At 37.3% G+C, this 25,252-nt stretch overlaps 1 protein-coding gene across 5 annotated transcripts in view; it reads left to right on the top strand.

Moving 5' to 3' along the window:
• The window catches only part of GRIA2 (glutamate ionotropic receptor AMPA type subunit 2), a 161,111-nt gene that overhangs the window by 127,753 nt on the left and 8,106 nt on the right, over positions 1 to 25,252 (top strand). The gene's annotated exons all lie outside the window — the stretch shown is intronic.

Here is a 25,252-nt window from a genome sequence, read left to right as displayed (position 1 = left end):
CTGCCCTTTCCCCTTTGGTAACCATAAGTTTGTTTTCTATGTCTGTTTTTAACCTTGACTTTACCCCGCTCCCTCCCCTACCGCTATACTTAGCACTATGTCTATCCTTTTGTTTGATTCCTGACTCCTTCGGAGAAAAACACTTTGTTGCAAAGAAATCTAGTTTTAAAAAAAAATTGATTGTCTTTTTGGAACAAAATTGAAGCAAAGTATAGTTAAATTTAGGTGATTATTTTTAAAAGAAAAGGATGTTGTACTTCGTTTTATGTTAAAGCATGACTTCCATCTATCTTACATAATTTACAGTTGAAAACTCACTTTCCAATCCGTTATGTTAATTCTAAGTCAGGAAACAGATTGTGTTCATATGTGGAAATTCCAAACTTTCTGTTAAACCCTCCAAGAAAAGGCTAACAAAGGCCTTCAACTTCTTGACTTTTAAAATGGGAATCATAATTACAACGTGTCTATTGAATGTATTTTAGTTTTAAAAGATCTGTGGCCTTATTATGGTCTCTGTTTATGGGCACCAGTCCAGAGGCTGATGTTGGTATAACTTTCTTTCATTATACTATTATCTCTCTATAAGAACTCATTCTATTAAAACACTTAAATATAGCAGATAAACTTTGGTATTGACATTAAGCCAAACACGGAGCATATGATGATCTCTGATAGTCCATCTTTGGGTGTGCCTAACTTTGAGTGAGATCCAGGCCAGTTTACTTCTGCATTAGGATTTAGGACTTTCAACTTCCAGTTGAAGTAGTAGACTGTAATTTGAAGACTGTCTCCTTCTGCATTGCCACTGGTCTCTTTTCCAAATAACATCAGTTGTGCTCCAGATATCACGGGAGAAAAAGTGGTGTTGTCAGACGGCTGACAACAGAAAATAACTTGACTGTACGTGGGGTGGGCAGGACCTTGACTCTTCCACTAGGTACCGCGACGTAAGCTGAGAGCGTGGTCCATCTGTCAGCGGGTACTTTGACTTTGATGCTGCATATGAATGTTGTAATGCAGATTTGTTACTAATGACAATTTACTGCTACTTCTGAAAATAGTTGCAATACTCTTTAATATAACACAGTGCTCTAGCCTGATCATAACAGTGGACCTATTAAAATAGATTAGAATATCGCATGATTCTCAATTAGAAGTGTAGTTTGAAACATTTTTAAATTGTTTGTGTCCCGATAGGTCTTGCTTCTATTTTACTGGTATATTTTATTGGTATTCCGCGCTCTTGAAGTAAATGAGCCCTGAGAATGAGGCAGAGACTTGTTAGATCATATGGTTTACTTAGTGCTCCTTATATTGACGGAAATAACCTTAATTGTTTCCAGACACTGTCTGTTGAGAGTTACTCTCGTTAGCTTGTTTGGACAACGAGAGGACCAACTGTTCTCAGCAACTGCACTTTCAGGATCTCAGAGCTTTTCAGTGTACCTGAACTCGATCATAGAAACACGCGCCTTAATCAGCGGGATGCCGAAATTTCATGATTAGAATATGCAAATTCCCCAGGAGACAGGGTGAGAAGGCTGTGTGACTCTGGGCAAAGGATCTGCTACTCTTGTGTTTCAGCTCAGTAACCCCATGGAGACCATGGTCCCCATGTGCAGCGCACACACACACTCACACACACACACATGCACGCATGCACACACGCTGACATATCTGTGGGGTGCCATGCGCCTATATAGGATTGTGGTGCTTTCCTTCCCTAGAATAATAGAGAAGTGATGTGAGTATTTAGGCAACCTGATAACCTTTATGAGTACAGTTTCCCAAAGCAGTTTCTTATGCGTCATCTCTGAATCTCACAGTATTTCTGTCTGATAGTTGGGGCGATCACTTTTGTTTGCATGTTGTGCGTTATTAAATTTAAGCTCGGATACATGTGAGGACTTGACCAAATTCCAGCAGATAACAAGTGTGCTGAGGACTTTTACTCCTAAAGAGTGCTTTCCGTACACTGTTTTTCCTTCCTTCCTCCGGATTTACTTTGCTGCTCTCCTGCTGTGTTCCGGTCACCTCCGTGTCGGCGTATGTCATGTTAGAGGATTATAATGGTGGAAATCCAGACAGGGCCTCACAGTTCCTCTCAATATACCTTCAGAAGGAATTGTTGATGCGTGACCTTGGCTAGGTCTCAGTGCTATAGCACAGCAGTCAGCTACTCCTTATCTAGAGAAGGAAGGTGTGGGCTCAAAAGTACTTAAAAGCCACACTGTTCATTCTGTTTGTACCAGTGAAGGGAGGCTAATGGAAGAGCACACATCGCCAAAGTGAATAGGAGCATGCCTGTTAATCCCACCACTAAAACATGGCATGGCTGTGATTTGGGAAAGTATGTACAAAAGGTATGTTTCTTTAAAAGTTGGATTAAATAAAAAGGTGCTGCTAAATTGAGTAATTTTGAATAGTTTTTCTAACTGTATTAATGTTGGATAATTGGGTACCACGGTGACAATAGTGAGGGCAATCTTAATTGCGCTTCTGACTCTCAGAGATGTTTTCAGAGATACTCTGGCTTGCAGCAGTAGCCATCGCATCTCATACCTTTCCCCACAGAGTTTATTGCTTTAGTATATGGAAATTGAGTAACAAATTCCTTTTTGTAAAAAAAAGAATTTCTCTTATAGAGCATTATTCTAAACGTATTGGATGAGCTGAAGCTAATTCATAGACATTATAAAGGCAAAATATCATTGATTTTCATTGATTTTCATTTTTCCCCTTAAAACCTAGGTTATATTCTACAATCTGTCTATTAGCAGTAGTCTGGTTGAATTTCTAAGCTTACGGTGGAAAGAGGCACAAAGGAAATGCTCCTTGCTTCTGTTCCTAAAATTAACATTCACCACACACTTGGGTCGTCCTCTCTCTCAACTGTCCTCTAACCTCAGGGGCGTTTGGGGTTCCTGGAAGGTGGGTGCAGGACAGGGTGAGTGATGGGAGATTGACCATCGTGGTGCCTGATCCTCCAGGAGTGGGGATGCAGAGGGAGTGGGCTGGCCCCAGACTGAGGACAGGTACTGTGCTTTTTGTTCTCTGGCCGTCTCTTATATTTAATACTTACTCTAATGCCCGAGACAGCTCATTACACGTGGAAGACACAACTTTTACCAGTTGCTAATACTTAACGTTCTAACAGTTATCTTATGTTTCCTAATATGGCTTCATTTGGCGTTACTGATAGTTTTTTGTTTCTTATGCTGTTTATGAAGAGGGGTTTTATCATTTATATTATTATAAACTTTCTACTATCACAGTGTCTATCAGAAAGTCAACTTTCTGATTTTATCACAGCAGGAGCTTTGGATTTAGCCATTGGAGAAACTGATTGGAGAAGGTGGTCACTGTCTGAATTTTAAAGATGTATAACTAACTAAAAGATGGAAAAATAACTGGTTTAAGACCATTTAGAGATTAAAGGGCCAGTTTTAAAACAGAATTCGGAGTTCTGAGAGCCTAGTCTTTTGTCCCAGTATTAACTAATGATACATTAATGATAATTAACTAAAGATACATCTTTGAAGGGATGAAAGCATCTTATATCAAATTATAAGAAGAATATTTCATCTCATTTATAGGAATCTGTTTTGTCATCGTTAGGATGATAATTACTCAATTTAAATCTAAAGATTTTTTAAATCAGATTTCAGGTACATAATTTAATAATTATGGGTTATATTAATTTTTTTTTTTTTTTTAGCGATACGCGGGCCTCTCACTGTTGTGGCCTCTCCCGTTGCGGAGCACAGGCTCCGGACGCGCAGGCTCAGCGGCCATGGCTCACGGGGCCAGCCGCTCCGTGGCATGTGGGATCCTCCCGGACCGGGGCACGAACCCGCGTCCCCTGCATCGGCAGGCGGACTCTCAACCACTGCGCCACCAGGGAAGCCCTATATTAATATTTTTTTAGGGAAGTCAGCGTGTGTGCATTAGTTTCAGAATTCCAATTTCAGCTGTAAATTTTCTAATTTAAAAATCTATATGTTCTTTAAGTGATACTCGGTAAAACAAATATGAATGGAATATTTACTTTGTTGTGCTAGAAAGAGGAAATAGGGGACAATCTTGTAACCAACAAGAGGTGTGAGGAAATAGACCCTGCATCTTCCTCTTCCAGAGTTTTCTGCTCTCGGAACCCGTGTACATCCTCATATAGAGTGAAAGGTAAAGTCTGACTCACTTTGGAGCTGCTGTTCTTGCCTAATTATAGCGCCACTGTAACACACCTATAATTAAGAAAGAATTAGGCTATCAATTATACACCACTAATTTTAGACTTTCACATTTTGATAATTTCTTCTCTCAATAAAAGAGGACAGATCTTGAATTAGATGAGCAGAAGATGATTTTGTAAGAACTATGTGCATTATTTTCCTACAGAAACTTAGATGTGGGGAATAGAAAATGGCTTTATAAATAAACCTACCATTGGCCTGTCAATCCATGAAACAGAAGTATTAACTTGCGAAAAGGAAGTACTTCATGCCTATCCTAAATCCCCACACTGCAATCTGTTTATCTTACCCTGTGTGTCTCTGAGTAAGTGGTCTCCTTTAATTATGCTGGCGTTGGAAGGAAGAGATTCTAAAATATGGTCAAAATAAAGGTATTCCCCTTCTCATTAAGTGAAGTTAATTATGCCGTTCTCAGAAGATTGATTTAGTCAGATAAGAATCCATATTGTTGTTATCCAGCATTGTAGACTTTTCACAGAGTTTCCAGAGAGTATAAATGATAGATAAATACATAGTATTAATGCAGGTGTGCCTTACCTGACTGAAAAGACTGGTTTGAAATTTTCCTTTACCATATAATAACCACAAATACAAGAGAATTACAACAATTTATCCTTTGAAAGGCAGCAACCTTTTTTTTTCAATTCCTTCTCTAGCATAAGATACACTTATTTACGTTACTATATAAAATATTGATTGCAATATGTTTGTAAATAAAAATGTTTTAGCCATTATAGCAGCTTCTGTATAGAGCTGCATTAAGTGCTATTTCATTATAGTTACATTTTGTTCCACTTATTGCTTGTGTTTAGCAATAATGCAAGCATGATTTCCTTACTGGTATTTTATAGAACAGATTTCACTAATTTGTGGTGGTTCTCCATACTTATTTATTTCTGGTATAGCTAAAGATCTTTCTGCCATAGTTTCCTATATATCACCTATTTCTGTGTGGGTAGAAATATGTATATATACCTAGCTTTGTATATATAAATGTACAAATACATACACATAGTTCTTAACTTTATATACATGAATACATATACATACATATATTATATCTTTCAAATATTATGGAGATGAAGTGGGTATAGTTGACTATATGTATGTTACTAATATCAAAATAGACCCTTTACAGATCTTTCAGTCATGCTTAACTCTTTAAATAGTTTCTAAAGCACTCAGTACTAAATCAATGCTGAATGTGAATAAATTAGGAACAAACAGCACTACGTGGATATGTTCTAAGTCACTCTGGTGTGGTTAGTCATATTATTACAGATTTTTCTTCCTTAGTTTTTTGGGGAGCTTGATTAGTCATGAAAGTCTGCACAGCTGACAATTCTACATGTCCAAGACTTCTCTAGATAATCCAGGACAAGTTCAAATCATTTGCTCCCTGCTTGGCAGTTTTCTTTCTCTGGCATTTTAAATGTTCTCACCATTCCACACAGCATCTGAGGACAGTCTTGATTTTTTTTTTTTTAGTGATCATATTCTTAATGCAGTATGACGTATAAAGTGCACAGATCTTAAGTGACAGCTCAATGAATTTTTACATATATGTGCACCCATATAACCATCACTTAGATCAAGATGAGGCTCCCAGTCCCTACTCAAACGTAGCCACTCTTCTGACTTCTGTCACAAAAGTATTCTACTTTTGTCTGTTCTTGACCTTCCTGTAAATGGAATTATACACTCCTTAGTCTTCGTGTCTGGTTTTATTTGATCATCATAATGTCTGTGAAATTCACTTATGTTGTTGCATGTAACAATAACAAGAGTTTGCTCTTTTTTTATTACTCTGTAGTATTGCATCATATAAGTATATTAAAATTGATCCATTCTACCATTGGTGGACATTTGGGCTGTGTATAATTTTTGGCTTTTATGTCTAAAGCTGCCATGAACATTCCTGTACACATCTTTTAGTGCACACATGCACTCATTTCTCTTGGGTTTATACATAAGAATAAAACTACTAAATTATAGGATGGATGCATATTTAGCTGTGGAAGATATTGCCAAATAGTTTTCAATAGTGCTTGTAACAATTTAAACTCCCAGCAACAATGTATGAGAGTTCCAGTTGCTCTACCTCCTCAGAAGTACTAGGTACCATGAGCTTTATTAGTTTTAGCCATTCTGGCAAGTGTGTATTTCATCCATTATGGTGAGTGTATATTTTACTGTGGTTTTAATATGCATCTATCTGAGAAGTAATGATATATGGAATACCTTTTTATACCTTTATTAACCATTTGGAAATTTTCACTTGTTAAGTGCCTGTTCAAGTCACTTGTTAATATTTATTGGGTTGTCTGTCTTTTTCCTATTGATTTGCTGGGCTTCTTTAAATTTTAATGAAATGAATTTTTGGTCTGATGTATTATTATACACACCTTCTCTTTGGTTTGCTTTTCCACTTTCCAAATGGTGACCTTTGAAGACCAGAAAGCACTAATTTTTATGAAGTCCAATATACCAATCTTTTCTTTTATGGTTAAGGATTTTTGTGTCCTGTTTAATAAATCTTTGCCCCAATATTATGAAGATGTTCTTCTACTAAAAGCTTGTTTTACCATTCACATTAGGCATACAATCCGTCTAGCACTGATATTTGATAAGGTGTGAGACAGTAGCCAAAGTTCATTTATTTCTTGTTTAACAACTTTATTGGAGTTTAATTGCTTTACAGTGGTGTGTCAGTTTCTGCTGTATAACAAAGTGAATCAGCTATACGTATACATACATCCCCATATCCCCTCCCTCTTGCATCTCCCTCCCACCCTCCCTATCCCACCCCTCTAGGTGGTCACAAAGCACCGAACTGATCTCCCTGTGCTATGCGGCTGCTTCCCACTAGCTACCTATTTTACATTTGGTAGTGTATATACGTCCATGCCACTCTCTCACTTCATCCCAGCTTGCCCTTCCCCCTCCCCGTGTCCCCAAGTCCATTCTCTACTTCTGTGTCTTTATTCCTGTCCCGCCCCTAGGTCCGTGAGAAACATTTTCTTTTTAGATTCCATATATATGTGTCAGCATACAGTATTTGTTTGTTCTCTTTCTGACTTACTTCACTCTGTATGACAGACTCTAGGTCAATCCACCTCTCTACAAATAACTCAATTTCATTTCTTTTTATCGCTGAGTAATACTCCATTGTATATATGTGCCACATCTTTATCCATTCATCTGTCGATGGACACATAGGTTGCTACCATGTCCTGGCTATTGTAAATAGGGCTGCAATGAACATTGTGGTACATGACTCTTTTTGATTTATGGTTTTCTCAGGGTATGAGCCCAGTAGTGGGATTGCTGGGTCATATAGTAGTTCTGTTTTTAGTTTTTTAAGGAACCTCCATACTGTTCTCCATAGTGACTGTATCAATTTACATTCGCACCAACAGTGCACGAGGGTTCCCTTTTCTCCACACCGTCTCCAGCATTTATTGTGTTTGTAGATATTTTGATGATGGCCACTCTGACCGGTGTGAGATGATACGTCATTGTGGTTTTGATTTACATTTCTCTAATAATTAGTGATGTTGAGCGTCTTTTCATGTGCCTCTTGCCCATCTGTATGACTTCCTTGGTGAAATGTCTATTTAGGTCTTCCCCCCACTTTTTAACTGGATTGTTTGTTTTTTTGATATTGAGCTCCATGAGCTGTTTGTATATTTTGGAGATTAGCCCTTTGTCTGTTGTTTCACTGGCAAATAAATATTTTCTCCCATTGTGACTGTTGTCTTTTCGTCTTGTTTATGGTTTCCTTTGCTGTGCAAAAAAGCTTTTAAGTTTCATTAGGTCCCATTTGTTAATTTTTGTTTTTATTTTTATTGAAGTATATGCAATTAATATGCAGAAATCTGTTATTTTTCTCTTCACTAATAACAAACTATCAGAGAAATTAAGAAAAAAATTTACAATTGTACCAGTAATAATAAAATACCTGGGAATAAATTTAACCACGGAGGTGAGTGTTGTCTTTTTGTCTTGTTTATGGTTTCCTTTGCTCTGCAAAAACTTTTAAGTTTAATTAAGTCCCATTTGTTTACTTTTGTTTTTATTTCCGTTACTCTAGGAGGTGGGTCAAAAAAGATCTTGCTGTGGTTTATGTCAAAGAGTGTTCTTCCTATGTTTTCCTCTAAGAGTTTTATAGTGTCTGGTCTTACATTTAATTCTTTAATCCATTTTGAGTTTATTTTTGTGTATGGTGTTAGGGAGTGTTCTAATTTCATTCTTTTACATGTAGCTGTCCAGTTTTCCCAGCACCACTTATTGAAGAGGCTGTCTTTTCTCCATTGTATATTCTTGCCTCCTTTTTCAAAACTAAGGTGACCGTATGTTTGTGGGTTTATCTCTGGGCATTCTCTCCTGTACCACTGATCTATATTTCTGTTTTTGTGCCAGTACCATACTGTCTTGATTACTGTAGCTTTGTGGTGTAGTTTGAAGTCATGGAGCCTGATTCCTCCAACTCCATTTTTCTTTCTCAAGATTGCTTTGGCTATTCAGGGTCTTTTGTGTTTCCATAGAAATTGTAAAATGTTTTGTTCTAATTCTGTGAAGAATGCCATTGGTAGTTTGATAGGGATTGCATTGAATCTGTAGATTGCTTTGGGTAGTATAGTCATTTTCACAATGTTGATCCTTCCAATCCAAGAACATGGTATATCTCTTTATCTGTTTGTATCATCTTTAATTTCTTTCATCAGTTTCATAGTTTTCTGCATATGGGTCTTTTGTCTCCTTAGGTAGGTTTATTCCCAGATATTTCATTCTTTTTGTTGCAGTGGTAAATGGGAGTGTTTCCTTAATTTCTCTTTCAGATTTTTCATCATTAGTGTATCAGAATGCATGAGATTTCTGTGCATTAATTTTGTATTCTGCAACTTTACCAAATTCATTGATTAGCTCTAGTAGTTTTCTGGTAGCATCTTTAGGATTCTCTATGTATAGTATCATGTCATCTGTAAATGACATGTAAATGTGTTGTTCATCATTGTTTGTTTGCTCTTTAGTTCTTCTAGGTCCTTGTTAAACGTTTCTTGTATTTTCTCCATTCAATTTCCAAGATTTTGGATCATCTTTACTATCATTATTCTGAATGCTTTTTCAGGTAGATTGTCTGTTTCCTCTTCATTTGTTAGGTCTGGTGGGTTTTTACCTTGCTCCTTCATCTGCTGTGTGTTTCTCTGTCTTCTCATTTTGCTTATCTTACTGTGTTTGGGGTCTCCTTTTTGCAGGCTGCACGTTCGTAGTTCCCGTTGTTTTTGGTGTCTGTCCCCAGTGGGTGGGATTGGTTCAGTGGTTTGTGTAAAATTCCTGGTGGAGGGACTGGTGCCTGTGCTCTGGTGGGTGGGGCTGTATCTTGTCCTTCTTGTGGGCAGGGCTCCAGCCAGTGGTGTGTTTTGGTGTGTGTGTGAACTTAGTATGATGTTAGGCAACCTCTCTGCTAATGGGTGGGGTTGTGTTCCTATCTTGCTTGGTGTTTGGCATGCGGCCTCAAGCCCTGGAACTTGCTGGCCTTTGGGTGGAGCTGGGTCATAGTGTTGAGGCAAAGATCTCTGGGAGAGTTCTCGCTGATTGATATTATGTGGGGCTGGGAGGTTTCTAGTGGTCCAGTGTCCTGGACTCGGCCCTCCCACCTCAGATGCTCAGGTCCAACACCTGGCTGGAGCACTAAGACCCTGCCAGCCACATGGCTCATAATAAAAGGAAGAAAGAAAAAAAACCAAACAAACAAAAAACAAAGGCAGAACCCTAAAACAAATGGTAAAAGCAAACCTAAACAGACAAAATCCTAGAAAGAAGCATACACATACTCACAAAAAGGGAAAAAGGAAGGAAAAAAAAAAAAGATATAGAGCAACCAAACCAATAAAGAAATCCCCAATGATAATAAGTACTAAAGACTAATCTAAGATAAACATAAAACCAGAAAAAAATTCAACACAGAAAGCAAACCCCAAGTCTACAGTTGCTCCCAAAGTCCACCTCCTCAATTTGGGATGATTCGTTGTCTATTCATGTATTCCACAGATGCAGGTACATCACGTTGATTGTGGAGATTTAATCCGCTGCTCCTGAGGCTGCTGGGAGAGATTTCACTTTCTCTTCTTTGTTCACACAGCTCCCTCCCAGAGATGCAGGTCCCGTCCCTATTCTTTTGTCAATGTTTATTCTTTATTCTTTTGCCCTACCCAGGTACGTGGGGAGTTTCTTGCCTTTTGGGAAGTCTGAGGTCTTCTGCCAGCGTTCAGTAGGTGTTCTGTAGGAGTTGTTCCACTTGTAGGTTTATTTTCGATGTATTTGTGAGGAGGGAGGTTATCTCAATGTCTTTACTCTTCTGCCATCTTGAAGGTCCCCCCAGTATTGAATACTTAAAGACTTAAGGCTACTTAACTCTTTAAGCTAAGCTTAAGCTACCTGGGGTATGTCTGTGTTCTATCATTTCAGCTGAAAATGGCTGGTTTAACAGTGAAAGAAACGTCTAAATTTTATAAGACTTGGCCATTTCCTTTAAAATCAGTTTAAAGACCTTGCATTTCATTAAGTGGTTTCCAAATTCAGAGATAAATGTATGAGAGACCATAGTGAATAGTCCTTTGTGGGATCAAAGTGCTGTGGAAGGAAGAAGAAAAGGGTATGTCTGCTTGCTGAGTTATGATTATTGTGGAACGTGGTAGCTTCTCTGAGAATAACTATGTCATTTTGGTCCTTGTCCTCTTTCCATGGCCGTTCTCAGCAAATATCTGTGTCCATCTGGTCATTTCATTTAGAGATCACCGTGTGACTCAAAGGAGAGATGAGAACTCACATTATCCACTGGAAGGATAATCTGACTCTTACCAAATTACAGGAGGCTTTCTGTCATCGTCCATATTAAAGAGAAAATGCTCCCGTGCTCCTTTCACATTACCATCAGGTCATGAGCGTAATTATTCCAGCCAAAAAGTTTCAAACAATAGATGAAATTTGAGATTAGTCTGTCATCTCAAAACTCTTCTAAAATTTCTGTTTAGATGTGTAGGAGAAGATGAATATCGGTATAAACCTCTGCAAGTACTTTAGATGACTTAGTGTTCAATTCACTTTATTCTTGTGTTTAAGTAAAAGAATCATCATGCCTGTCTTTATTGGATAGTTTGCACTAGTTGCCATGGTAACAGATGCAGTCAAAGAGTACTGTAGAGAATAGCAATAGAATTTTGTGATCATTTAAATATACTGGAATCAAAATCTGAACTAAATATAAATACTGTCGATAAAATTTTGAGAATTCCTTAATTAGACTTTCGATATTTGAAGGAAAACTTGATATAATTCACACTTCACGTTTCCATCATATAATTTTGCTCTATATCATATTGAGGGATGATCAAAAACAAGGTGCTAGTGAAGGTGGCTACTTATGTTCACAGGGAAATGAGATTTTAGAAAAAAAAAAAGGCAGTTGGGGAAATCAAGCAATGTCAGATATGGTCAGGGTCCCCAAAAGTGACATTGAAGATTGCATCTGAGGAAACAAAGGGCCAAGGGGGTGAGGTCAGAAGGTAGTGGGCAAACCCAGACCCTCTTTCCCCCCAGAGACCCTGACTCAGCAGCAATACACTGACTGATTCTCTTCGTGAGAAACCAGTTAAGAGGCTCCTGCAAACCAAGTGAGTGTGAAACCAGCCATGTCAAACCTTGTGGGAAAATTCACAGCCTCGCTGGCTGTAGTTATCCACCATCAGGAGGAAACACCCAGCTCTTGGCTTTTCTCTCTAGGGAGAGAAAGAGAAGACTTGACTATATTTTCAGGTTCTGAATTTTCTAAGGAACTGGGTTCTGTCTTGCCTGAAATGGCACCAGGTTGGGGGCTGCTGAGAATAAAGGTGAAGGTTTGGCCCAGCACGCACTCACCATAGACCCTCCCTTCCAGCTCAGTGTGGGAAAACTGGGGGGAAACCCCCAACTCCCAGCTTCCCTTTGGGAAGGAAGGAGCAAGTTGGAGTGTAGTTCCATTACTTTGGCTTTTCGAGGGGCTGGTTTCTGACTTGCCTGCTTCAGAGCACTGTTGGGACCTGGCATATGCTAGGTGTCTGGGGGCTGCTGAGAATGGGAGGGAGCTAATTGTTTGTTGCTGCTTCAGAGACCTGTGGTCCACCAGAAAGAAGCCAGTACAGCTGGGTGCCCACTCCCTTGTGGGGGGTAGGACAAAAGTGGCATGTGCATGCAATGTTCTGGCCTTTTGTGGGGTACCTTGGGGACTGCCTCTGTCTTGCCTGACTTGGGCCCAGCATACTTTATAAGCCTGGGGTCCACTGAGAATAAAAAAGAGCTCGGAGGCTTATTCTAGCTGTAGAGAACCTGCAATACTACAGACAGACACCGAAGGAGCAAGAGATTATGAGCTTTGGAAAAAAGATACTGGCAAATCCTTCTAATTGGGAGTTCACACACACAGCTCCAAAGAAAACACATCCACAGAAAATGTCTGAGAGGCCTGTAGAATATGAAACCCGGCTGATTGGTGAAGGTCTATCCCTATACAAAGTGGGTCCATAAAGACTGGGAGAGGGGGCTGTTTTTTAAAATGCACAGATCCCAGCATAAACTTACAAAACACTGAAAAACAACCACAGAAAAATGTGTCGAAGGAAAAAAAAATTAATCTCCATAAACCAACCTAAAAAATGGAGATACATGGATTACCTGACAAAGAATTCAAAATAACTGTTACAAAAATGCTCAAAGAGCTCAGGAAAATGATGCATGAACAAACTGAGAATATTAATGAAGAGGTAAAAAATATAAAGAAAAGAACCAAACAAATTTTGGAGGAGGAGACTACAATGACAGAGTTAAAAATTTACTAAAGGGATTTAACATCAGACTTGATCAAGCAGAAGAAAGAATCAGAAAACTCAAGACAAGTCATTTGAAAATATCCAGAGGATCAATAAAAAACAAAGAATGGGGCTTCCCTGGTGGCGCAGTGGTTGAGAGTCCGCCTGCCGATGCAGGGGACACGGGTTTGTGCCCCGGTCCGGGAAGATCCCATGTGCCGCGGAGCGGCTGGGCCCATGAGCCATGGCCGCTGAGCCTGCGCATCTGGAGCCTGTGCTCCGCAACGGGAGAGGCCACACCAGTGAGAGGCCCGCGGTAAAAAAACCCCACAAAAACAAAGAATGAAAAATGTGAAGAAAGCCTAAGGGGCTTATGGAATACTGTCAAGGGGATCAATAATCACATTATGGGAGTTTCAGAAGGAGAAGAGAGAGAGAAAGGGTCAGAAAGCTTATTTAAAGAAATAATGGTCAAAATTGTTTCTAAATCTAGGGGTGGGGTGGGGAATGGACATCCAGATTCATGAAACACAAAGAATCTTAAATAGGAGGAACTCAAAATAAGTTTACAGTGAAAAACATTACAATCAAATTGTCAGATATCAAAGGCAAGGAATTTTGAAAACAGCAAGAGAAGTGTGCCTTGTCACATACACATGAGCATCCATAAGGCTCCTAGTAGATTTGTCAGCAGAAACCTTGTAGTTCAGAGGGAGTGAGAGGATGTATTCAAACAGCTGAAAGAAAAAAAAAATACCGTCAACCAAGAATGATGTATCTTCTTCAAAAATTAAGGAGAAATAAGACTTTCCCAGATAAACTAAATCTGAGAGAAATTATCAATACTATACCTGCCTTGCAGGAACTATTAAAGGAGGTCCTTCTTGTTAAAGTGAAAGGATGCTAGACAGAAACCAAAAGCGTATGTAAGTACAAAGCTCACTGGTAAAGGTATGTATGTAGATAAATAGACAATACTAAAATGCCATAACAGTGACGTGTAAGTCTCTTTTAATTCTGGTATAGAGGTTAAAATATAAAAGTATAAAAATAACTATACACATATGTTAATGGATACACAATATAAAAAATAATTTGTGGCATCTGTAACATACCGTGTGAGGGGGGAAGTAAAAGAGTAGAGAATAATTAAGAAGAAAATAGAAAAGATTCAAATAAAATTAGAAATAAAAGGGAAGACATTATAACTAATGCCTCAGAAATTTAAAAATAAATGAGACTACTGTGAAAGAGTATATGCCGAAAAACTGGATAACCTAGAAGAAATGGATAAATTTCTAGAAACATACAATCTACTAAGTTTGTATCATGAAGAAATAGAAAATCTGAATAGACCTATACTAGTAAGGAAAGTGAATCAGTAATCAAAAAACTCGCAATAAAGAAAAGCAAGTGACCAGACAGCTTCACTGGAGAATTTTACCAAACATTTAAAGAAGAATTAATGACAGTTGTCAAATTCCTCCAAAAAATAGAAGAGGAGGGAACACTTCCAAACTCATTTTACAAGGCCAGAAATGCCAGACAAAGACACTACAAGAAAAGAAAACTACAGGCAAATATCCCAGATAAATATAGATGCAAAAATCCTCAGCAAAATAATAGCAAACCAAATTCAACAGAAAGTTAAATGGATCATACACCATGACCAAGTGGTATTAATCTTTGAGATGTGAAGATGTTTCAGCCTATGGAAATCAATCAGTGTGATATTATCACAATAATAGAATAAAGAATAAAAATCACATCATCATCTCAGTAGATGCAGAAAAAGCATTTGAAGTAATTGAACACACTTTCGTGATATAAGCATTCAATAAACTAGGAATAGAAAGAAATTACCTCAACATAATGAAGTCCATATATGAACCCCATGGCTGACATCATACTCAGTGTTGAAACTGAAACATTTTCTTCTAAATTAGTAGCAAGACAAGGATGCCTACTCTTATCACCTCTATTCAACATAGTACTGAAAGTTCTAGCCAGAGAAATTAGGCAAGAAAAAGAAATAAAAGTCACCCAAATTGGAAAATAAGTAAAATTATCTCTGTTCACAGATGACTTGATCTTATATATAGAAAACTCAAAGAATTCCACAAAAAACTTTTAGAAATTTAGTAAATTTGCAGGATACAAAATCAATATACAAATACCAGTTGCATTTCTATTCACTAACAATGAACAATCTGAAAAGAAAATTTTAAAAAAGTCCCATTTACAACAGCATCAAAAAGAATAAAATATAATACTTAAGAATAAACTTATTCAAGGAGGTAAAAGACTTGTATGCTGAAAACTCCAAAAGATTGCTGAAAGAAATTTAAGAAGACACAATAAATGGAAAGACATCCCTTGTTCATGGATTAAAAGACTTAATATTGTAAAATGTCCATACTACACAAAGTGATCTAAAGATTCAGTGCAATCCCTATCAAAATCAAATAATTTTTTTTGCAGAAATAGAAAAACATTCCTAAAATTCATATGGAAATGCAAAGAATCAGAAATAGCTAAACCAGTCTTGACAAACAAGAACACAGCTGGAAGCCTTACACTCTCTGACTTCAAAACATTTTAGAAAGGTATAGTAATCAAAACATTATGGCACTGGCATAAAGACACATTTATAGACCAGTGGAACAGAAGAGAGATCCCAGAAATAAACCCATGAATATACGTTTAAGTGAACTTTGACAAAGGCATCAAGACTCCACAGTGGGGAAACGATAGCGTTGAGATAACTGGGAGGATCCCACATGCCGCGGACCAACGAGGCCTGTGAGCCACAACTACTGAGCCTGCGCGTCTGGAGCCTGTGCTCCGCAGCGGGAGAGGCCGCGATAGTGAGAGGCCCGCGCACCGCGAAGAAGAATGGCCCCCGCTCGCCGCAACTAGAGAAAGCCCACGCACAGAAACGAACACCCAACACAGCCATAAGTAAATAAATAAATAAATAAATAAATAAATAAATAAATAAATACTTAAAAAAAAAATTGCAAACCCTTTTAGATTAGAATGGTGGGCCAACAGAACCCAAATTTGCCCGTAATTGCCTACATCTTTTAATTGCCTTTGAAAGCCCACACTTAAAACGCTCTGTTCTTGTTGTTGAGGTTAAGGAAGTTCGATCGACGTGTTTTAGGAGCAAATCCCACATTGAATAAAAAGTTATTTCTGATCCTTGGTAATCTCAGACGGCCTCGGCATTCTCGTCTTTAACTGTAGGGCTTGGGTTATAAACTACCTCTCAAACTCTGTTTGCCTTTGAAAGAGTAGGACATTTGTGAAGAATTAACCCTTCAAGCCATTCTTGAGTGTGCATTGTGAAGGTTGACTTACGACTTTTCTTAACATCCAATTCCACTTTGTTGCAGTTTTCATTGTGACAGTTTTTAGCAAGATCTTTGGAACTAAAACTTCCCTCCTAAGTATTTTCATATACTGGTCCTAATTCTGACTTTAGTAATTGCTTTCATTTTCATAATACAGATGTATCAGATATATGAAAATAACTATCATCTCTTCCTTAAATTTTCCCATCACCCAGCCTAAGAATTCTGAATTGTGTTTTCAAACCCTTCATTCTATATCTTTACCTTTTAAATGTAGGTTTCTCAGTGTTATTCTTTTTTTTTTTGTTCCCACCATGTGGCTTGTAGGATCTTGGTTCCCCGACCAGGGATTAAACCTGGGCCCTCAGCAGTGAGAATGTTGAGTCCTAATCACTGGACAGCCAGGGAATTCCCACTATTATTCTTAAAGTGTGGTGTCTAGAAGTGGTATGTGACTTTTTCTAACTAGACAGGATTTTGGCCAGACTGACAATTCAGATTTCAGACCAATTTCAACCTGAACACTTGTGTTCTTTGGCAACATAGTGTTTACATTTTATTTTTTTAAAAGGAGGGAAAAAAACAAAGAATGCCTTTAGCTAGAGAATGACTCTCCAGTTACTCCAGACACACCATTCTATACCTACCCCCTTCCTGTCTGTTTCACTCACATTTCCTTCTTAGCCTTCAGGGTATTTGAAGTTACAGCTCTGTTACCTAGACTTGATTCTATTTAAAACCTTCAAGTCTATTAGCTTTTGTGGTAACTGTAGCATACTAATAGCTTGCCCTAAAAGTGCTGCTTACCGAAAACCTGGGTGATTTTAGGGTGAATTTTGGTTAGCCTCATTTCTTTCATTCTGTGTGTATGCGGTTGATTGAAACCACGTGCCAGATATTCTCTTCATCCTTGTTAAATTTTACCTTGGATTTTGGCTTATTTGCCCAAGCCCATAAAATTGAAATATTGATTCTGTTATCTATTATATAAATATCTGAAACTTTGAAGCATTTGTCATTTATGTATTCATCCAAATTGACTAAAACGCTGAACACAGTAGGGCTATGTATGGAATCAGTGCTATAACAAAAGTTTCCCTTCAGCACAGTATTTGCATGTTAATTAATAACCAATACTCTTTGGGTGCGACTGATATTTTAATTATAAACCCATCTAATTCTGGTAACCGTAACTCTCCATTTAATCCAGAAGGATAATATGAGCTATTTTGTCAAACATTGATGATACTCAAGATATCTGTTCACTATAGACCTTAAATGGGTTCATTGAGTAACCCTATTAAAAATAAAAGACGTGACCATAGGGGACCACTTGCCCTTCCCCTTGCTTTATCAATTCACATTATATGCCTGTGTGCACATACGGGTAATAAATAAGATTTATTAGTAGAACACTTTAGTACTGACATTTACCATTTGTAAGGGAATGAAAACGTATGGAAATACCAATTACATTTTAAAATTTAAAGACATCATTTTCCAAGCAGAAAATAATCAGAAGGATATGATTCTATTAATAATATATGCATTAACCTGACTCTATTTTTCACATGTGAAAGTAATTTCAAAATGCCAACGAGAACACTGAGGCATAACTTAGCTTTGCTTTGGGTTGATTAAAATGCTGCCACAAATCCAATTTAGTTAAGCCTCAGTTTACTTTTTAATAAATTATACAGAAACATATAACTGAATTTCTCTAAATTTTATAATATTGTCAAGTGATTTGTTTCTTCTTAATAAAACATTGCTTATCTGAATACTACTCTTCAGTATTTTTCTGATTTAGTGCATATACACATGTATTGAAGATTTGAGTATCCAGACTCTAGTCTTGGTTCTTCTGGGGCTGACACACTATGCTAATTTGGACAAGTTATTTAATCTCTCTGAGTCTTTGCTTCTACAATAAAGGGCTTGGAATACAGGAAGTGATTTTTAAGGTCCATTCCAGGGCTAATCCTTTGAAAATTTTAAGCTGTTAAAAATCCTTTTAGTTAGATGCTTTCATAAATACTTGTTCAGTTTTTAAGAAACTGAGAAATTGCTAGAAATATAGTTTAATGTGAATCTTGTTAATATTATTGGAGAATTAGTTTTATTTAAAATGACATATTACCCACATAGAAAAATCCTCACGAAATCAAACAAATCAAACTACACTTCTGTAAAGTATTTTATTAAATGCAATCATTTATAAATAGGTAATTATTGCATTTTAATAAGAAAGAGAAAAACATACTGTGAGACTTCATATAAAATGTTCATAATTACTTCAGACATCTGATTTTAATGATTCTAAAAATATTTCCCACTGACTTGACTCGCGACTTCAAGGAATTGACAATTTTTGAATATAAATTTTTCTTTTATTTTAAATCCAAGAAGTTATAGTGTTAAACATCAAATTTTACTAAAACTAAGCGAGCAAAGGAATGTCTAAGAAAATATTCATATTGACTTTATTCAAATGTTTCCTATTTTTTTTACTTGAAGCAGATGGTGTGGTTTTTGATTGTATTAAAAAATCAATATATGAGCAAAAACTCATGTTTTTCAGCTAAAGGATGAGTAAGAAGTGTTAAGTTGATAGAATTAAATCCTCTAAAAATATTTATTTGTATGACACAACTTGTTAATTTTCCCTTCCCCCTTAATTTTCAGGGACCATTTCTGTAGCTGCAGTTTTTTGTTTTTTGGTTTTTTTTTCCATCAGGGAAAGTAATGCGCTTCTTTTTAAATTTAAGGAAAAACCTAAAAAATAGTCTTACTTTTATGACATAAACTTTCATTAGCAAAACTGACTTAAAAAGACTCAGGAGAGGTCTAGGGATTTTATCATACATGACAATTATACTTAACAAGCTGAACACTTTCTAGGTTTTCTCGTTTTTTTTTTTTTCCTTTCATTTTTGTGTTGCTCTTGTTGGCAAATGAAGTGAAAAAGTAGTATCAAAGCTACGAAATAAGAGCCAAGTTTCAAAGCACTTGTTTTGTAAGAGTTTCACAGAAGTAATTTTATAATCTTTGATGTTTAAATACCATTCATATTTAATATACATAGTAAAGAAAACTATAGAAAGATGAAGTTTTCCAAGTCAGTATTATATAATTTAGCTTCATCCAGAGAGATACGGGGATGTGAAGACTTCTAGTGATGCACAACACAGAAAGTGACAAGAGACACTCAGTTCAAAATATTAAGATTTCCTCGATTCAATTTGACTATATGTTGTTTATGTTGGAAATTACATCTGAATAGAAGATGAACAACAGATACACTCTACTCGGGGGGAACCTTACTACAGAAAATTAAAATTCCAGGGTATGCTTGTGGATTTTTAAAATTTTGATCTCAAATAAGTGACTATAACTCAGAAGCACAGACAAATTTGTGTAGGGATGGCATATTTGTAAACAGCAAAGAATAACAGAATGAAACCTATGTGGAATTTCCTTTTTTTCTTTTGGCTTTTAATTATTTTTATTGGAATACAATTGATTTACTTTATAATTTGCTTTATAACTGTGTTAGTTTCTGCCGTACAAAGAAGTGATTCAGCTATATGTATACATAGCCCCCCTCCCTCTTGGACCTCCCTCCCACCCCCTCCCATCCCACCCACCTAGGTCATCACAGAGCACCGAGCTGAGCCTCCTGTGCTATATATAGCAGGTTCCCACTAGCTATATCTGTTTTACACATGGTAGTGTATATATGTCAATCCTAATCTCTCAGTTCATCCCACCCTCCCCTTCCCCCGCTGTGTCCACATGTCCGTTCTCTACATCTCCATCTCTATTCCTGCCCTGCAACTAGGTTCATCTGTACCACTTTTCTAGATTCCACATATACGCATTAATATACAATATTTGTTTTTCTTTTTCTGACTTACTTCACTCTGTATGATAGACTCTAGGTCCATCCACATCTCTACAAATTACCTATTTCTTTTCTTTATATGTCTGAGTAATATTTGTATATATGTACTACGTCTTCTTTATCCATCCTTCTGTCAATGGACTTTTAGGTTGCTTCCGTGTCTTGGCTATTGTAAATAGTGCTCCAATGAATATTGGGGTGCATGCATCTTTTTGAATTATGGTTTTCTCAGGGAGATATCACCTCACACCCGTCAGAATGGCCATCATCAAAATATCTACAAACAATAAGTGCTGGAGAGGGTGTGGAGAAAGGGGACCCTCTTGCACTGTTGGTGGGAATGTAAATTGATACAGCCACTATGGAGAACAGTATGGAGGTTCCTTAAAAAACTAAAAATAGAATTACCATATGATCCAGCAATCCCACTACTGTGGAATTCTTTTTTGCCTGATAAAAGTAGTTGTTTCCAGGAACAGTGTGAATTTCTGCTGACATCTAGAATGAAGCGATGGGCCCTGCTATGAGTTCCACAGGAATGCTAAAGAATCAGGAAAAATGATGAAATTGTAAAAGGAAGGGCAATTCTCTTTTGTCTTAAATACACATTTTTATAGAATGTCAACCAAATGGCTTAGAAAATATAGGTTATTTATTCACAAGTTATGAATGACTCTAATCTTCACATTCAGGCGGCTCTAGGTCAAGGTGTTTCACCCACAGATAGAATTACCTTCTTATTAGTTGTTATACTATCTCAGACATTATAATTTTCCTAGAAAGAAAAGAGAGGTTTTCTTGAGAAGTGTCTCTATTAATGTTCAAATTGAAAGTGAGATCTAAAAAGTATTATAATGGGGAGTGGGGCTCCAACAACTTTATAAACTTACCCCTGGGCTAAAGTCATATCAGCCATTCAGGAATCTCTGTTTAGAACCTTTGGACGTCATTCGTATTTGGAAATCATTTAGAACTCCCATGCTAGCAAAAAATGTTCTGCTGACATTGTGAGAAGGTATTCGATATTTTATTAGAAAGTAGTGGGTAAATAAGGTTTTTTTGTTTTTGTTTTTTTGTTTGCTTTGTTTTTTTTTTTTTAGAAAGTGAACTGTGTAAGAGTTAATAGAGTAAGCAGTAAGGAATGTCTACCAGGCAGCACCAGTATTTTCTTAACTCTTGAAAACATGTATATGTTTCATAAGGATAATAATCATTTCCTTTAAAAAGTTGCTTTTTCCCAACAGGGAAATGGCTTATTTAGCTGGTAGAGAAATTAATGCCTGTATTACTGTATATGAGGAAAAAATAAAATTAAATTACAATGACTGTTGGCTTCTTTCACAAGAAAAGAAGCCATTGTTTTCTTAGATATAATTATCTCGGGTGTGTTTACTTTATATAGAACTTTTCCCCAACGGTACTAGACAATGGGTATATTTTCTCTCTAAGGAAATATTAAAATTATTTCCTGTGAAATACTAGTCCAATTGATATCCCTATGACTAATGTCATATCAAAGTATGGGAAGGGAATTGAACAGCCATGTTCAAAGAGCCTTGACTCCTTAAGAAACACAAGGTAATCAGTGTTGTCTTGACCAAGCTGTGATTTATCTCCTCTTAACAAAGTGTCACTTATCTCGTCATCAAAATGTGATGGCAGATGCCATCCTGAAGAAGTTCACTTCATTTTATCATACTTCCTGAAAGAGCAGTTTCCTTGATTTAATATGTAAACTTAGAAAATACAGTGTTTCTTGGCTTAGCTGTGGTGGAGACTTAGACTTGCAGAGAGGTAGGAAAGGAGATCGTAATGATCCTGAGAAAGACTTAGACCTTTTACCTAGGGGCATCTTGGAAACAGAGACTGGAGGCCAGCGCCCCAGCCCTTCATTTTCCTTCTTTATCGCATCAATGTCTTCTCTCAGGACAAGAACTCAGACTAGTATTACAAATGACAGAAAAGTATGTGGTTTACCTAAAAGGTCAGAATGGTTTGCTTGTGTCCCCTCTTCTCCTGTGCTGAAACATGCTCAGATTTAGACACTGCTTACGAGGGTAGCCTGGCGCTCATTTTTGAAGTCCGCACAAAGAGACTGATTGAATCCATTTGATCAGTATGTGACTTGCATCTCTCAGAAAGTTGCCCACATTTTCTGGATGCTTTTGATGTAGAATAACGTCTGTAATTTGAATTGCTGAAATACAGAATATTAATAGGAAGTTCTATTTTTTGTGCATGGGATTATTATTAACCCAGGGAAAAAATCCCTGTTTTTTTTTTTTTTTTCATTTTAGTCTATTTGTAAATATATTCTAAGAAACAAGTGGTCAAGAGGCTGAAGACTGTAGTGTGCTTTCCAGTGTATCAGACCGTTAGCTTGCAGATTGGGTGAAATGAAACATTGTCACTTAAACTGTCTTGGCAATAAAATCATGATAAATTATCATTCAGGCTCTTGGATGGGAGCCTAGGGGAGAGTTTCACTTTGCCTTTGGATTGCTTTCCTGGAGGTTACTTTTTTGATTGCTGTGGTTTTGGAGAACAGGATTTCTAGGCATCACCTATTTAGTTACTTAGTTCAGACTAACAACTTTTCTGATATTGTCAATAGAAATTAAACACAAATCCCTTGAACTGTCTCTCACTACAAAATGTAGTCTGATTTTTCCTATCCTTTCTCTGAAGGCAGCTAGAAAGTTCAAATCAATAAATGCCTTGTCCTAACGGGTGATAGTTTTCAACATAACAGAATTGTATTGTTTGTGAATTACTGTACTTGCACACCTTTGGCCAGATCTGTTCAGACAAATATTGTTGAACACATATGGTTATGAATGCATTTCACTAACTTTGTTAAGAAAGTAAACAGTGAACTAACACCTGGGAGACAAATGGATTAACCCATTGTGAAAAAAATGTATAACTTTCAAAAATTCCGACCTATGAAAAACTTCCTTTTAGTTTTATGCAAATCAGCAATGCGTGTTTTCAGATCTTAGATAATTTGGAGATTTTATTAATCCACAGTTATATCATAAACTCCTGCTCAGTTTAAATGCCATGTTATAATATGTGTGAAGCCTGATTATTAACAGTGACTGATTTAACTTAATAGAAGCTTGTACTTTGTAGATCTAGATTGACATGTCAGAACTTGCTTATCTTCCAAGTGAGACAAAAACCACTAAGACAGGGATCGAGTAACTTAATCAAAACACTATATAGCTGTGTGCATTTTGTTCCTAGATTGCTTGTTAAAAGCCTTTACTCTTTAGAAAGAATATTCTGTTCATACGTTGAGAAATATATTGAAACTAATGAGAAAGCAGTTATGAATGAAATAGGACATTTTTCTTCACTTAGTGAATATTTGCTTTGACATGACTCACATCATTTAAATGTCCTCTCAGAACTGTAGGCTTTAAAGAGAAGTTATCTTGAGTTTAATTTGTATTTTTCCTTTTACTTCGTTGCTAGTTTTTGGATTTTCTCTGAAGAGCATCCATATTTATGAAACATTTTATGTAATATTTTAATGATCCAAAATTGATATTTCAAGCTTGGAATAATTGACATATTTCATGGATGATTTTATTTCAAAAATTGTGTAACTTCATTTTGAAATCTATCAGCCTATGATTTTGTTCCAAAACATTTTGATATTGTTACCAAACTGAGGTTAAGCTGCTCACCACTCAAAAGCCAATAGTTAGAGAGGCAAGTGTTGGTAGTAAGAAAACTGCTTTAATCAGAAAAGCCAGCAACCCGGTGAGAAGGTGGACTCTTGTCCTGAAACCAACTCCGAAGATTCTGCTCAGTCATGATAGGTTTTCAAGGGAAAAATGGGGAAAGAATCGCAGTGAATTATCGAGGCAGGAGGTTGGGTTCTGCTTCATCCTTCATGGCGTGCAGGCTGGCTGACGTTCTTCCAACGTTATCTTGCCCGTGTGACCTGCCTGCAGGATTGCTTAGGGCAGCTGTTGGGGGTGGAGAGCTACTCATTTTTACCTGCTGAATTCTTCATTCTTCCTCCTTTTAAACTAGGAGAAGAATCAACCCGTTGGGCAAGGCGTGGTGTACATTCAGGAGAGCATAAGTCAGGAGTTAAGTTACATTGCTTAGTGATCTCATTCCTATAATTAGGTTTTTAAGGTTAGAGGGGGACAGAAATGGGGAAATGGGAAATGGGCAAAGAGCTGCTTTCAATTCCCCACCGTCAATCATCATTCCATTTCTATGGGATCAGGGGCGAAGGTCCATCTTCTGTCACTTCTTCATGCTGACGTGGGGCGCTGTATTCTCAGAGTGGAGGATGTCGACATGGGTCCGTAGCATCTCTTTGCTGACAATTTTAGTTGCTCCTTTATAGAACAAACTACAATTATTTTGATGCCCACAAAGACATAGATTATTATGAGCAGTCGTGTTAACCCCCTTCTCTTGAGGCCAGTTCTCGGAATTGTGCTGGCCGTAGACTCAGTACTGCTCAAGTTGGAGGAGCTTATGTCATGGCTGCAGTCTGGCTTTTTCCCGCTGGTGGCAGTTACAGTATCTGTGAAACAACTCAGGAAGGTGCATCAGACACTGAGTCTGTGACTCTGTTGTCCTGATCGTTAACTGCTCGAGGCCACTCTTTGTGACTCAGGGAGGCCTGGGAGACTTCAACTTTTCTAAGACCAGAGGCAGGAGACGTGCAGGGGCCTTTGTACTTGGCAGTGGGTTGGGGCGATGAGCTACAGGGTTCTGCTGGGTTCCAATATCACTTGTTTTTTGTGGGAATTCACATTACCAAAAGATCTTGAAGTTTAATAATATTTCATGATATATACTCAGAGACAAATATTGTATCAGCTTCCAATTTGGTAGAGAACATGAGGGCAGAATATA

Source organism: Pseudorca crassidens, chromosome 4 (assembly GCF_039906515.1).
Source record: "Pseudorca crassidens isolate mPseCra1 chromosome 4, mPseCra1.hap1, whole genome shotgun sequence".
Taxonomy (NCBI): Eukaryota; Metazoa; Chordata; class Mammalia; order Artiodactyla; family Delphinidae; genus Pseudorca; species Pseudorca crassidens.
The sequence above is the reverse complement of the archived record's forward strand: the minus strand, read 5'-3'. Positions and strand labels throughout refer to the sequence as shown.